Raw genomic sequence first — 12910 nt, forward strand, 5'->3', positions numbered from 1 at the left:
TAGACCAATTGAAACCCTGAATGTTCCATTTCTCTGAGTAGAAATAATAATCTCCCATTCATTGAGGAGATTCTTAACACCTATAGTTACATATTCTAACTCGAGAGCAAGAGCACGCATAAACATATCCTCATTAGGGTTAGCCTCTCTCAGGTCATAGATGAAAGATTTGAACTTACCATCATTGAAAGGTTCCCTTTGAGGTCCAGAGAAGATCTGTCTAGCAATATCCCAGCTTTCACCAACTTTTCTGGAGATATCTTCTCTCTTCTCCTTGCACTTAGCATCCCATAGCTTCTGTTTCTCCAGTTTGACCAACTCATCAGTTGTCCTCTTCTCATCCACTAGTTTCTGTAATTCCTGAAGCTTTGCTTTGCTAGCTTCATGTTCAGCTTTAAACTTCCTGACCCTTTCCAAGTGCTCAGGGTCCACAGACTGATCTTCAGTGAAGAGAAAGCTTTCCTCGAAACGACCTTCTTCCTCAGCTTTAAAATAAGCAGCATCAAATGCATCATCATCATTAACATCTTCAGGAATGTTGTCATAATCCTGATTAGTGAAGATGTTCTCAGATTCAGGCATTTTGCCTTTTGACTTGTCATAACTTTTGTCAGCTGCTGAAGAATTTTTTATACTTGCTCCTTCTCCACCCTTATCACTCCTATCAGCATTAGCATCTCCATCCTTATTACTCCTATCAGCAGCATCGGCATTGCTATAGTCATCTTTGTCTTCCTCATCTTCCTTATCCTTCTCCCCCTTAGTTGAGGGATCCTCTGGAGTAGACTGAGATGTAGACTGATTAATCTTCAAGTGTTGAACAACTTGAGCCAAAGTTTGCTCCAAGTTGTCAAGCTTTGTCATACAGAGCTCCTGGTTCTTGTCAAACTTGTTCATCCTAGAGTGAATACCCTTGACATGATCGTCCAATTCCTTTTTCAGAGAAGTAAAGGAAGTATCAGCAACCTTCTCCTGTAGAGTCACCAGCTCTCCACTTCTGAATCTAGCATTCTCAGCATTCAATCTTTCAATTTCAGCTTTCAGAGAAGCCATTTGTTCCTGTAACAGATCTGTGTTGGTGTGTGCACTCACCTCACGAACACTCAAAGATTTTTCACTATCCTCTCGTGCATGTGTTTCGCTCGGTGTTTGCCTGATTTCACTCGTGTTTGTCACACCGTCACCAGTACCTGTATAAACAACCATAGTTCCCTAAGATGGAACTGTAGGATGTGAAGGAACAAATTGTCCTTCTGATGCCTGTGAAGGCAGATGTACTTGTAGGTTGCCAAGTAGATCCTGATCCTAAAAGAAAGAGTGATCAGAAAAGTTTTCATATGACATGTGTTTTGAAAATCTGTGCTCTCTCTAAGTGAAGAATCATAAGACAAAGGTTCGGTGTTTACTAGCGTGAGTGCTAGTTGTGTGCTTGACTCTTTACAGGATACCTCGGTCGGTCGGCCAATTTTAATAAACGCATTCTGTGGAGAGAATGAATCTAGAGACTGTATATTTACCATTTCAGTGTCCAAATCCTTTTCGGAGGAAATGGATGCAGCTGCAGTTGTCTCTGGTTCTGCCACCCTTTCTTTCTTAAGAGACAGAGCTGCGGGATCTCTCAGAATTGAACTCCCACTCCGTTTCCGGGCTACCTTTATAACAATTGGTGTCGTAGTAGTGTTGGTTGATGTCTTTGACGAAGAATCAGTTGTTGAAAAGGAAACGTCAGCTTGGTTATGAACCTGGGTGTTTTCAGGTTCATTGCTGGGAGTCTGGAAATCAAATTCAATGTCACAATCAAAATCTGTAATATCAATATTAAAAGTATCGGTGAGATTAGAAAGTACCTAAGTTACCTGTAAATCAATCCTGAAGTCCTGTAGCTCTGGATTGATAGCAGAATCAGCAGGCAGGGGTTGAGAGGTAGATTGTGGTTGGGGAATGTGATGTGTATGTGTAGGAGAAGGTATAGGTTCAGATTGAGAGGGAAAGATGGATGCTTGTTGATCAGGGAAGAAGTTGTAATGTGGAGGGGATTGGTTTTGAGATTGGTGAGGAGAGTTGTATGATGATTGGTGAGGTGATTGATATGGTGAATTATAAGGAGAGTTGTATGATGATTGGTGAGGTGATTGATATGGTGTACACACAATAACAATAATATCATATATATGCGGAAATTAGACAACTTTGATATTATTATTAATAATTGGATTCATGTGGTTTTGGAGATCTTGCAGTAAACAATGAAGAAAATGCACCACAAATGTCTAAACCTGAAGACTCAATGGCTAGCTCAGGTAAGAATTTGTTCACATTATATAGCATGTTTAATTCATATAAAATAATAACAGTTCAAATATTATGAGTCCTATTTTAAAGGCTCAAAATTTTCTCTCTGCTAAGTATTTAACTTAGACTTGTAACTTAGATTATTCTATAGGTAATATTGTTATATTACTCCTCAAAATTTTATAGGTATAGATGGTCAACATCATATCGCAAAGGGAGAAGTAGAAAGTATGTATCTGGCCAATTGTTAATTAGCGATTTGAGGCAATCGCTAACTACTATCTCGTCTGTTTCCCCGGGTGTCATAGGAATGCCACAAAGCACTAAATAAGGTAATCCATTAACTAGAATCACTGTTTTCATATTAGAGTTGTCAGTTTTTAGGATTGAAAAATAGTCATACATATTCATCATCTTGTCAACTGTAGAACATATATATAATGCAATATGCTTCAGCACAAGATTTCTATTTGCCAAGGCAGCAATGATTTACACCCTGAAGTTTGTAGACAGCTTAACATTTTTTTTCTGTTGTTCATGTTTGTACGACAAACTTTCTTAATCTTTTAATGAAAAAGTTTTCCTTAGAATTGTAGATTGACAGGAAATTCCCGAGGTAAGTATTTAAGTTAGACTTGTAACTTAGAATATCGTCAGGTTATATACACACTCCTTTCAAGTGGATTATTTTTAAAGATGTGTTATATAATAAGGTTGAGTGGGAATAACTTGTAATTGCCATTACCGCAGGTTAAATGAGAGGCAAAGAAGACATTGTAAAAATACAGAAACAACGAGGTGTTCATTTTTCACTCATCTTCAATATCTGGTGGAAAAAAATCCAGTGTTGAAGGATAAGCTAAATTATCCAAGTCTGGTGGATTCTCATTTAACGATCCTCAAAAATAAGAGTTATATTATTCTAGCTAGAATAATATAACTAATTGGAATATATAGTTGCAGATATTTTGGATATTATTTTAATGATTGGAACACTCAAGCAAAAGAGTATTTTAAAAAACGCCTCTAATAGTAGTTATTCATTTGGTTATGTCGGGTACCATGTCTTAAATGACATTTTATATTTAATATGATATGTTAGAGATAGCATGTTAGAATCACGAGTAATATTTCTTTCTATGGTTTTAATTTTATATATTAATTTAGAAATTATTTAACAATAGAATTTTTACTACAAAAATATGTAGAATATAAAAATGCAGGTCATACAAATATGTAATGCTTACTTGGAAGGACAAAGTTTAAATAAGAAAATCTAGTGTTCGATTAACTACTTCTTTCACATTACCTTCTTGACACATAAAATCCCATTTATGTTTAATTTTTTGTAATATCTTATAAGGGTCTACTTATAAAACACTAAGGCCAAGGTGTGCGAATATAGGCCTCTAGTAGTCATTTTTAGACCTACTACTTAGTTTTTGTATTTCCTATCTGTTATCTTGTCATGTCGTCTATACCCTTATGAACCATAATCTATAATCTAGATTTTTACATTCTTCTTCATTTGTGATACCCATTCCTAACACCACTAAACTTCAATAAAATGTATGTTATTATGTGAATGTATGACTAGATTATTGAAAATATTCCAGATTTCAATTGTAGGAGAAAATTAGTTCTTAATTTAGAGAAGTAAAGGAAGTATGAGCAACCTTCTCCTGTAGAGTCACCAGCTCTCCACTTCTGAATCTAGCATTCTCAGCATTCAATCTTTCAATTTTAGCTTTCAGAGCAGCCATTTGTTCCTGTAACATATCTGTGTTCGTGTGTTCACTCACCTCACGAACACTCAAAGATTTTTCACTATCCTGTCGTGCATGTGTTTCGCTCGGTGTTTGCCTGATTTTACTCGTGTTTGTCACACCGTCACCAGTACCTGTATAAACAACCATAGTTCCCTGAGATGGAACTGTAGGATGTGAAGGAACAAATTGTCCTTCTGATGCCTGTGAAGGCAGATGTACTTGCAGGTTGCCAAATAGATCCTGATCCTAAAAGAAAGAGTGATCAGAAAAGTTTTCATATGACATGTTTTGAAAATCTGTGCTCTCTCTAAGTGAAGATTCATAAGACAAAGGTTCGGTGTTTACTAGCGTGAGTGCTAGTTGTGTGCTTGACTCTTTACAGGATATCGCGGTCGGACGACCAATTTCAATAAACGCATTATGTGGAGAGAATGAATCTAGAGACTGTATATTTACCATTTCAGTGTCCAAATCCTTTTGGGAGGAAATGGATGCAGCTGCAGTTGTCTCTGGTTCTGCCACCCTTTGCTTCTTAAGAGATAGAGCTGCGGGATCTCTCAGAATTGGACTCCCACTCCGTTTCTGGGTTACCTTTCTAACAACTGGTGTCGTAGTAGTGTTGGTTGATGTCTTTGACGAAGAATCAGTTGTTGAAATGGAAACGTCAGCTTGGTTATGAACCTGGGTGTTTTCAGGTTCATTGCTGGAAGTCTGGAAATCAAATCCAATGTCACGATCAAAATCTGTAATATCAATATTAAAAGTATCAGTGAGATTAGAAAGTACCTGAGCTACCTGTAAATCAGTCCTGAAGTCCTGTAGCTCTGGATTGATAGCGGAATCAGCAGGCAGGGGTTGAGAGGTAGATTGTGGTTGGGGAATGTGATGTGTGTGTGTAGGTGAAGGTATAGGTTCAGATTGAGAGGGAAAGATGGATGCTTGTTGAATAGGGAAGAAGTTGTAATATGGAGGGGATTGGTTTTGAGATTACTGAGGAGAGTTGTATGATGATTGGTGAGGTGATTGATATGGTGAATTGTAAGGAGAGTTGTAGGGAGGGTAATGTGAGGATTGGTAATCTTGGAGGAGTTGAAGTGGTTGGAGGTTTTGTGAAGGTGGTTGTTGTTGCTGTTCTTGGATTTCAGGTTGAGCCGGTTGTTGTTGTTGTGGTTGATATTGTTGCTGTTGTAGAGGTTCAGGGACTTGAACTGGTTGAAATGGAGCACTAAACTACTCCAGCATAAAAGGAGTCACAACCAGTGGCACATTTTCATGTTTCTTCTTGTTGACCAGCCTGGTCTGAATCTTAGCACAAGTCCTCTGAATAGGAACCACAGGAGAATCATTCAACCTTCTCATTATGATGCATAGATCGTTGTTTAATAGACCCCATCTTACTTATAATCTCCCTCAGCAAAATCTTCCCAAAGTTGATCCGTCGGTTATAAGCTATGCTGAATCCAAAGATTTGCAGCATCGAAGATATATTGCCAAAATTCTTTCAATTAGTGGGAGCAAACACCTTCGCCAGGGTGTCGAAGAAAACATCCCATTCAGCCTTCAGATTTCCCGTTGCCATCTTAGGGAGAAATATTTGTGCTTGATAATTAATATCTTGAAAGAATTGTCTAATCTCATCATCTGTAGGGTCTTCTGTAAAATTGTCCCTTGGAAATCCCAGGATTCTGTTCACATCATCAACAGTGATGACAATTCTCTTTCCGTTAGGTAGATCCCCTATCAGCTTGTAGTTCTCCAGGGTCGTAGAGTTGACAGCATTTGAGTAGAAGTCAAACAGAGGTTGCACTTGAATCGGAATATCAGCTGTAAGTGTAGTACTGGCCAAACATTGCCTAGAAAGAAATCTGACCCATGTCTTGAATCTATCAGAGCAGTCATCAGGGTTCAGGCTTGCACAGTAGTTGGTCTCAGCGATCACAAATTCTCCGGCCGTTTTGAATAATTAAGAATTGAATTAAGCGAGAATTTTTCAAATAAAAAGTTAATTCTCAAATGTCTCGCAAATTTCAACTAATAATTAAAACTTGATTAATTAATTAATAATTCGAAATATTAGAATATGATCGAATTAAAAATTAATTAATTAAAATGGCACTAAACAATATGAATCCACGTAGCCAAACACAGCCTTAGCGTCAATTAATCCAAAAGCTAGCCAAACAGTCCCTTAGGATCAAGAACCCCCAAATCAATTTCAAACAAACAAACACGCCCTTAAATTGAAAAATCCCAAATTGATTTCAAAAACCCTAAATCAACACAAAGCATACGGTTTCTTAATCCAGTAGATTGATGAAACTCAGAACCGAATCGTCCAACTGAATCGAGGAGCACTAGAACACAAACCCAGTTCGACTAATTTTGAAAAAAATGGGCAGAGTTTCGTTACTATGATCGATCAAAAACAAGTAACCGAGCAAGCTTTAGAGCTTGAAATCAACAGAAACCCAGCAAGTTTTCGGCAAACTTGAAAACCGAGGACGGAAATCGCGTGAATATATGTATGTACGAGTGTGTGTGTATATGAGGAAGATGAAGTTGAGGCAAGACAAACTAATTGTGTTAAGGGGTTTGGGTTTAAATACGAAAGACAAACTCGTTTGTCTTACGAGTTATCAAAGTCTCGGTAAGACAATCAAGGATTGTCGCCCCGAGACTGAGATAAGAAGGGGGCGTAATAAGACAAAAAATTGTCTACTAGGAATAGAAAGTCTCGGTAAAACAATCAAGGATTGTCGCCCCGAGACTGAGATAAGGAGGGGACATAGTAAGACAAAAGATTGTCTATTAGGAATAGAAGGAGGTTTAGCAAGACAAAGCGAAATTGTCTTACCGAAGCATTGACACGGCAAATGCCACGGTCCAGTAAGACAAACAATTGTCTTACCTAGACAAACGATTCTTGGGTCAGTAAGACAATAACTTTGTCTTGCCGAAAATAGTATAAAATAATAGTAATATGATTTTTGATTGTCTTTTTAAAGATAAAACATTTTGCAATAAAAATCAAAAATCTATTAATAAACCAAGACTATATATTCATAAATTAAATTAATTCGAGAATATTACACAAATATTTTGTAAATTTCAACTTTAATTAACTATAAATACTTATAAATTTAACTTTAATTCAATAAAATGAATTAACTTAAACTCAAATATTTATGCTTAACTAATTTTGAAAAATACAAAATAAATACAAATAATTATCTAAATGCCTAAAGAATATTACAGGGGAGTATATAAGCACTTAGAAAATTACAGACTAATATACAAGCATGCATAACTACTCAGAATATTATCAGATAATATACAGAAAATCATATAAAATCTAATAACACAGATATAATTACACAGAAAATTCACAAAAAATATATAAAAATAAATAAAGTATATGAAAAATATATACAAGAGAACTATGTCATATCTAACATCCCTAACTCACAAACTAGCTTAGAGAAAGTGGATTCATCTAGTGGTTTTGTGAAGATGTCAGCAATTTGCTCAGTCGTGGGTACAAAATGTAACACCACTGTACCATTCATGACATGTTCTCGAATGAAATGATACCTGATATCAATGTGCTTGGTCCTTGAATGTTGAACCGGATTGTTGGAAATGGCTATGGCACTTGTATTATCACAAAATATGGGAATTTTGTTTACTACAACACCATAATCATTCAGTTGATTCTTGATCCACAAGATCTGAGCACAGCAGCTTCCAGCAACTATATACTCAGCTTCAGCAGTAGAAGTAGACACGTAGTGCTGCTTCTTGCTATACGAGGAAACCAACCGACGTCCGAGAAATTGACAACTTCCAGATGTACTCTTCCTATCAATCCTGCATCCTGCATAATCAGAATCTGTATAGCCAGTTAAGTCAAAACCAGTATTCTTAGGGTACCAAATACCTAATCCAGGTGTACCCTTAAGATATCTAAAGATTCTTTTGACGGCTATAAGATGTGATTCCTTAGGATCAGCTTGGAACCTAGCACACAAACATGTTGCAAACATGATATCTGGTCTACTTGCAGTAAGATAAAGTAAGGAGCCAATCATACCTCTATAGCTTGTGATATCAACTTTCTTACCAGATTTATCCTGGTCAAGCTTTGTGGCAGTGGCCCTGGGTGTCTTTGCCGGTGAAGAGTCTTCTAGATTGTACTTTCGAAGAAGATCTCTAACATACTTAGATTGGAAAATGAATATTCCATCTTCCTTTTGGCTTACTTGAAGACCAAGGAAATAGGACAGCTCACCCATCATACTCATCTCATAGTTACTCTGCATTAACTTAGCAAATCTCTTGCACAAGTTATCGTTAGTAGAACCAAATATAATATCACCAACATATATTTGTACAAATATCATATCCTTATCATGCAATTTGTAAAAGAGAGTTTTGTCTATGACACCTCTGGTAAAATTGTTTTCAATTAAAAACTCAGAGAGAGTGTCATACCATGTCCTTGGTGACTGCTTGAGTCCATAGACAGCTTTGAATAGGAAGTAAATAAAATCAGAAAACTCTGGATTTTCAAAGCCAGGGGGCTGTTCCAGATATACTTCTTCTTCCAGCTTTCCATTCAGAAATGCACTTTTCACATCCATTTGATAAACCTTGAAGTTGGAGTGTGCAGCAAATTCAAGAAATATTTTGATGACTTCAAGACGAGCAACTGGAGCATAGGTTTCATCGTAATCAATTCCTTCTTCTTGTGAATAACCTTTTGCAACCCGTCTGTTTGTTTCTCACAACAATGCCATCACCATTTAACTTGTTACGGAAGACCCATCTAGCTCCAATTATAGATTTTCCTTTTGGCCTTGGAACCAGGGCCCAGACTTCTTGTCTCTCAAATTGATTGAGTTCTTCTTGCATGGCAAGAACCCAATCAGGATCAGCAAGTGCTTCTTCTATTTTCTTTGGTTCTAGTTGAGATAGAAAACCAGAGAATAGACATTCATTTTTCGTAGCACTTCTAGTCTTGACACCAGCATCAGGATCACCAATAATTAAATCAAAGGGGTGATCTCCGCTCCAAATCCTTTCCCTTGGAAGATGTATCCTTGATGATTCAGCAGTATTATCATTAAGCTGAATTGTGTGACTAGTTGATCCATCAGCTCCCCCTGAGTTGTTGCCAGGATGACTTGATGATCCACCACTAGCATTAGTGGAATCTCCTGTGTTTCCACCATTTCCTCCACCATTGCCTGGATCATCACCATCATTGTTGTCATCTCCTGTTGCAACCTCAGGTGGCATATCATCATCTGAATCAGAATCTGGATAGTTGTCAAACTTTAGAGACACAGATGGATCAGCAGATTGTAGACTAGGAAGTTTAGTGTCATCAAATGTAACATTGACACTAACTTTCAATGACAGAGTATCAATCACAAAAACTCTATAAGCTATATTGGTATAACCAACAAAGATTGTTTCATATGCCTTTGGTTCAAACTTACTCAAATTCTCTTCACCATCTTTAAGAACAAAGCATTTGGCTCCAAAGACATGAAGATGTTTGACATATGGTTTCTTGTTGTTATACAGTTGAAAGGGAGTTTTCATGTGATCCTTATTGATCAAAGTTCTATTCTGGGTGTAACAAGCAGTGCTCACAGCTTCAGCCCAAAAGTACAGAGGAAGCTTTGCTTCAGCAATCATTGTTCTAGCAGCTTCAATCAGTGTACTATTCTTTCTTTCGACGACTCCATTCTGTTGTGGAGTCCTTGGTGCTGAGTACTGTCTGTTGATTCCCTTGTCAGAGTAAAAGTTGATTAAGGTTTGATTCTTGAACTCAGTTCCATTATCTGACCTTATTGCTTTTACAGGAACACCCTTTTCCAATTCAACTTTCTTGATATGATCAATTACTGTCAGGATAGTTTCATCCTTGGAAGCTAGGAAGTAAACCCAAGTAAATTTCGAGAAATCATCCACAATAACCAAAGCATATCTTCCACCATCAATTGACATAATATTCACTGGGCCAAATAAATCCATGTGCAAAAGGTGCAATGGTTCAGTGACACTATTGATGGTCTTGCTTTTGTGAGATGCTCTCTTCGCTTTTCCTTACTGACAAGCTTCACAGAGATCATCAAATGTAAATTCCAGAGAAGGCAAACCTCTCACCAAATCTCTCTTGACCAGAGAGTTAATAGTTTTGAAGTTGAGGTGTGAGAGTTTCTTATGCCATAACTGACTATCTTCAGAAGATGCTTTTGCATAGAAATAGTGATATTCATTTCCTGGTCCAGTAGATAAATCAGCTATGAATATGTTGCCTTTCCTGATGCCACATAGTGAAGGACGTTTATCCTTGGTATGTTTAATTATACATATTTCCTTTTCAAAGTGAACATAATAACCCTTGTCACAAAACTGGCTGACACTATGGAGATTATGTTGTAGTCCTTCAACTAGTGCAATTTCTTCTATGATGATCCTTCCAACTTTGTACTTGTCATATCCAACAGTACGACCCTTGCTATTATCAGCAAAAGTAACTGTACGTAGGTCCAGTTGCCTCTCTCACTTCTGTCAGCAGGGATCTATTGTCAGTCATGTGCCTTGACGCTCCACTGTCAAGCACCCAAACAACTCGAACAACTCCACTAGCACCCTGCAAAAGACAACTTGATTAAACATTCTTTGGGACCCACACTTGATTGGGTCCAGCAAACTTAAAGAACTGATTTCTATCAGGTGTAACAATAGAGCCTCTTGGACTGATACTTGGTTCAGACTTGACTGAACTAACTTCCTTAACAACAGCCTTATAAACCTTAGTTTTAGACTTTGGAACATAAGTCTCCTTCCTAACACGAGGAGGACTAGCAGTCTTTGTCCTAGCATACTTTTTGTTTGTGTGTTGTCTTGGTGACGTGTTTTCATTTTTAGCATGCAAACTCTTAAAATAAGCAGACATATTATTGAAAGCACAAAGCATACAATTATCAACACCGCAAAATTTATGGCATGCATCAAATGTAGAAGCAACAGGAATATCAGTCACAATAGTAGGAACATCAACAGATTCTACTCTAACATTATTAACAGTTTTAAAGTTCTTAGTAGAATGGCATCTATTGTCTCTGTTCTTACTATTTACAAAGTTATTAGGCTTGTTGAACTTAGTTCTTTCTGAGTTGACACCTAAACCAGCTTTAGGCAACCTAACATTGCCTTTCACTTTGATTGGTTTCAGGTTTATCAGAATCTCATCACTCTTATCATTACTCTCTTTCATTTTAAGGTCTTCCTATTTGAGTTCATATTTAATGACAACAGGAGTTTCTAAAAGAGGTTCAGCTTCTGAGGATTTATACAAAGGGTGAGGGGAATCTTTCAAAACAAAAGGAATTTCTCTCTCCTCAGGAGTCTTCTTAAAGGGAGTAATGTTACTAGCCTTACCTACATATTTGTTATAGTCAAAGCCTATTCCAACAGTTCTCTTGATCTCTTGTTTATCATTAAGCTCTTTGACTATAGTGGAAGCATCCTTAAAGGCTTTACATTTCACTTTCTCTTCGTCTAGCTGAAGTCTTAAAGCAATCTCACCTTTCTCTAGAACTCTGACTTTAGCACATTGCAATCCTAAATCCATAGTCAGTTGTTCAATTTTAGGTTTTAATACTTTTATCTCATTCATTTTATAAGCATGAATATCTAAGACTAAATTATCAATTCTAAGATTGGCAGCTTTCAACTTTTTAATAGCATCATCTCTTTCAAGTCCTAATTGCATAAAAATTTTAGGGCATGTAGGATCTACCTGAAATCTTCCAGCAGGAGGAGGTGAAGATGATCCAGTATTAGCCATGAAAGCAACATTCCCTAGCTGCTCCTCTTCATCACTATCTGTATCATCCCAGCTTTTCCCTTCTGCCAGATAAGATTTGCTTTTGAAGCTTTGACCTCCAGAAGTACCCTGATGCTTTCTCACTAAGGCATCATACTTCTGTTTCAGCTCATTGTACGAATCCTTTCTCTTTCCTTGAACCTTGGGTTGCTTGCACTCAGTTGCAAAGTGTCCCGGTTCACCACAGTTGAAACATTTAAACTTGCTTCGATCCACCATCCCAGTCTTGTATCCTCCTTTGCTTGTAGAAGATGAATAACCTCCCTTATGAAACTTATTAGCAGTAGGTTTGTATTTGTAGGAAAGGTTCTTCCGGAATCTCATGTTTCCAAACTTCTTGGCAAATAGTGATAGAGATTGATCTTCTAACAGTTCCAGCTCTTCCATTGTATAGAACTCATCATCACCATTGGAAGAAGCAGTCTGACCCATCTCAGGTACAACAAATTCCTGAATGGCCTTAGAAGGAACAACAACATCCTTCTTTTCTTCCGGTGTAGGTGATTCAACAACTAGAGCTCTTGAGTGGTTCTGTGTTTTACCCCAGCCATATCTCTGCTTAGACTGAACCTGTTCCAGTTCATAAGTTTTCAGAACTCCGTAGAGTCTTTCCAAAGATATCTCATTCAGATCTCTGCTTTCCCTGATTGCAGTGATTCTGTGTTCCAGATGTTCAGGAAGTGTTAAGAGAAACTTCATGTTGACCTCTTTATTGTCGTAATATTTCCCATTCAGATTTAAGTTATTGATCAGATTATTAAGTCTGATAAATACATCTGAAATCCCTTCTCCGGGATTGGAACCAAACTGTTCATACTGAGCCATCAGTATCTCTTTCTTGTTCTCTCTTACTTCTTCTGAGCCTTCGTTGATAATCTCTAACGTATCCCAGATTTGCTTCGCATTCGTACAATTAACAACAGCATTGTACATGACAGGATCTAGG

This window comes from Daucus carota, chromosome 8 (assembly GCF_001625215.2).
Source record: "Daucus carota subsp. sativus chromosome 8, DH1 v3.0, whole genome shotgun sequence".
Classification (NCBI taxonomy): Eukaryota; Viridiplantae; Streptophyta; class Magnoliopsida; order Apiales; family Apiaceae; genus Daucus; species Daucus carota.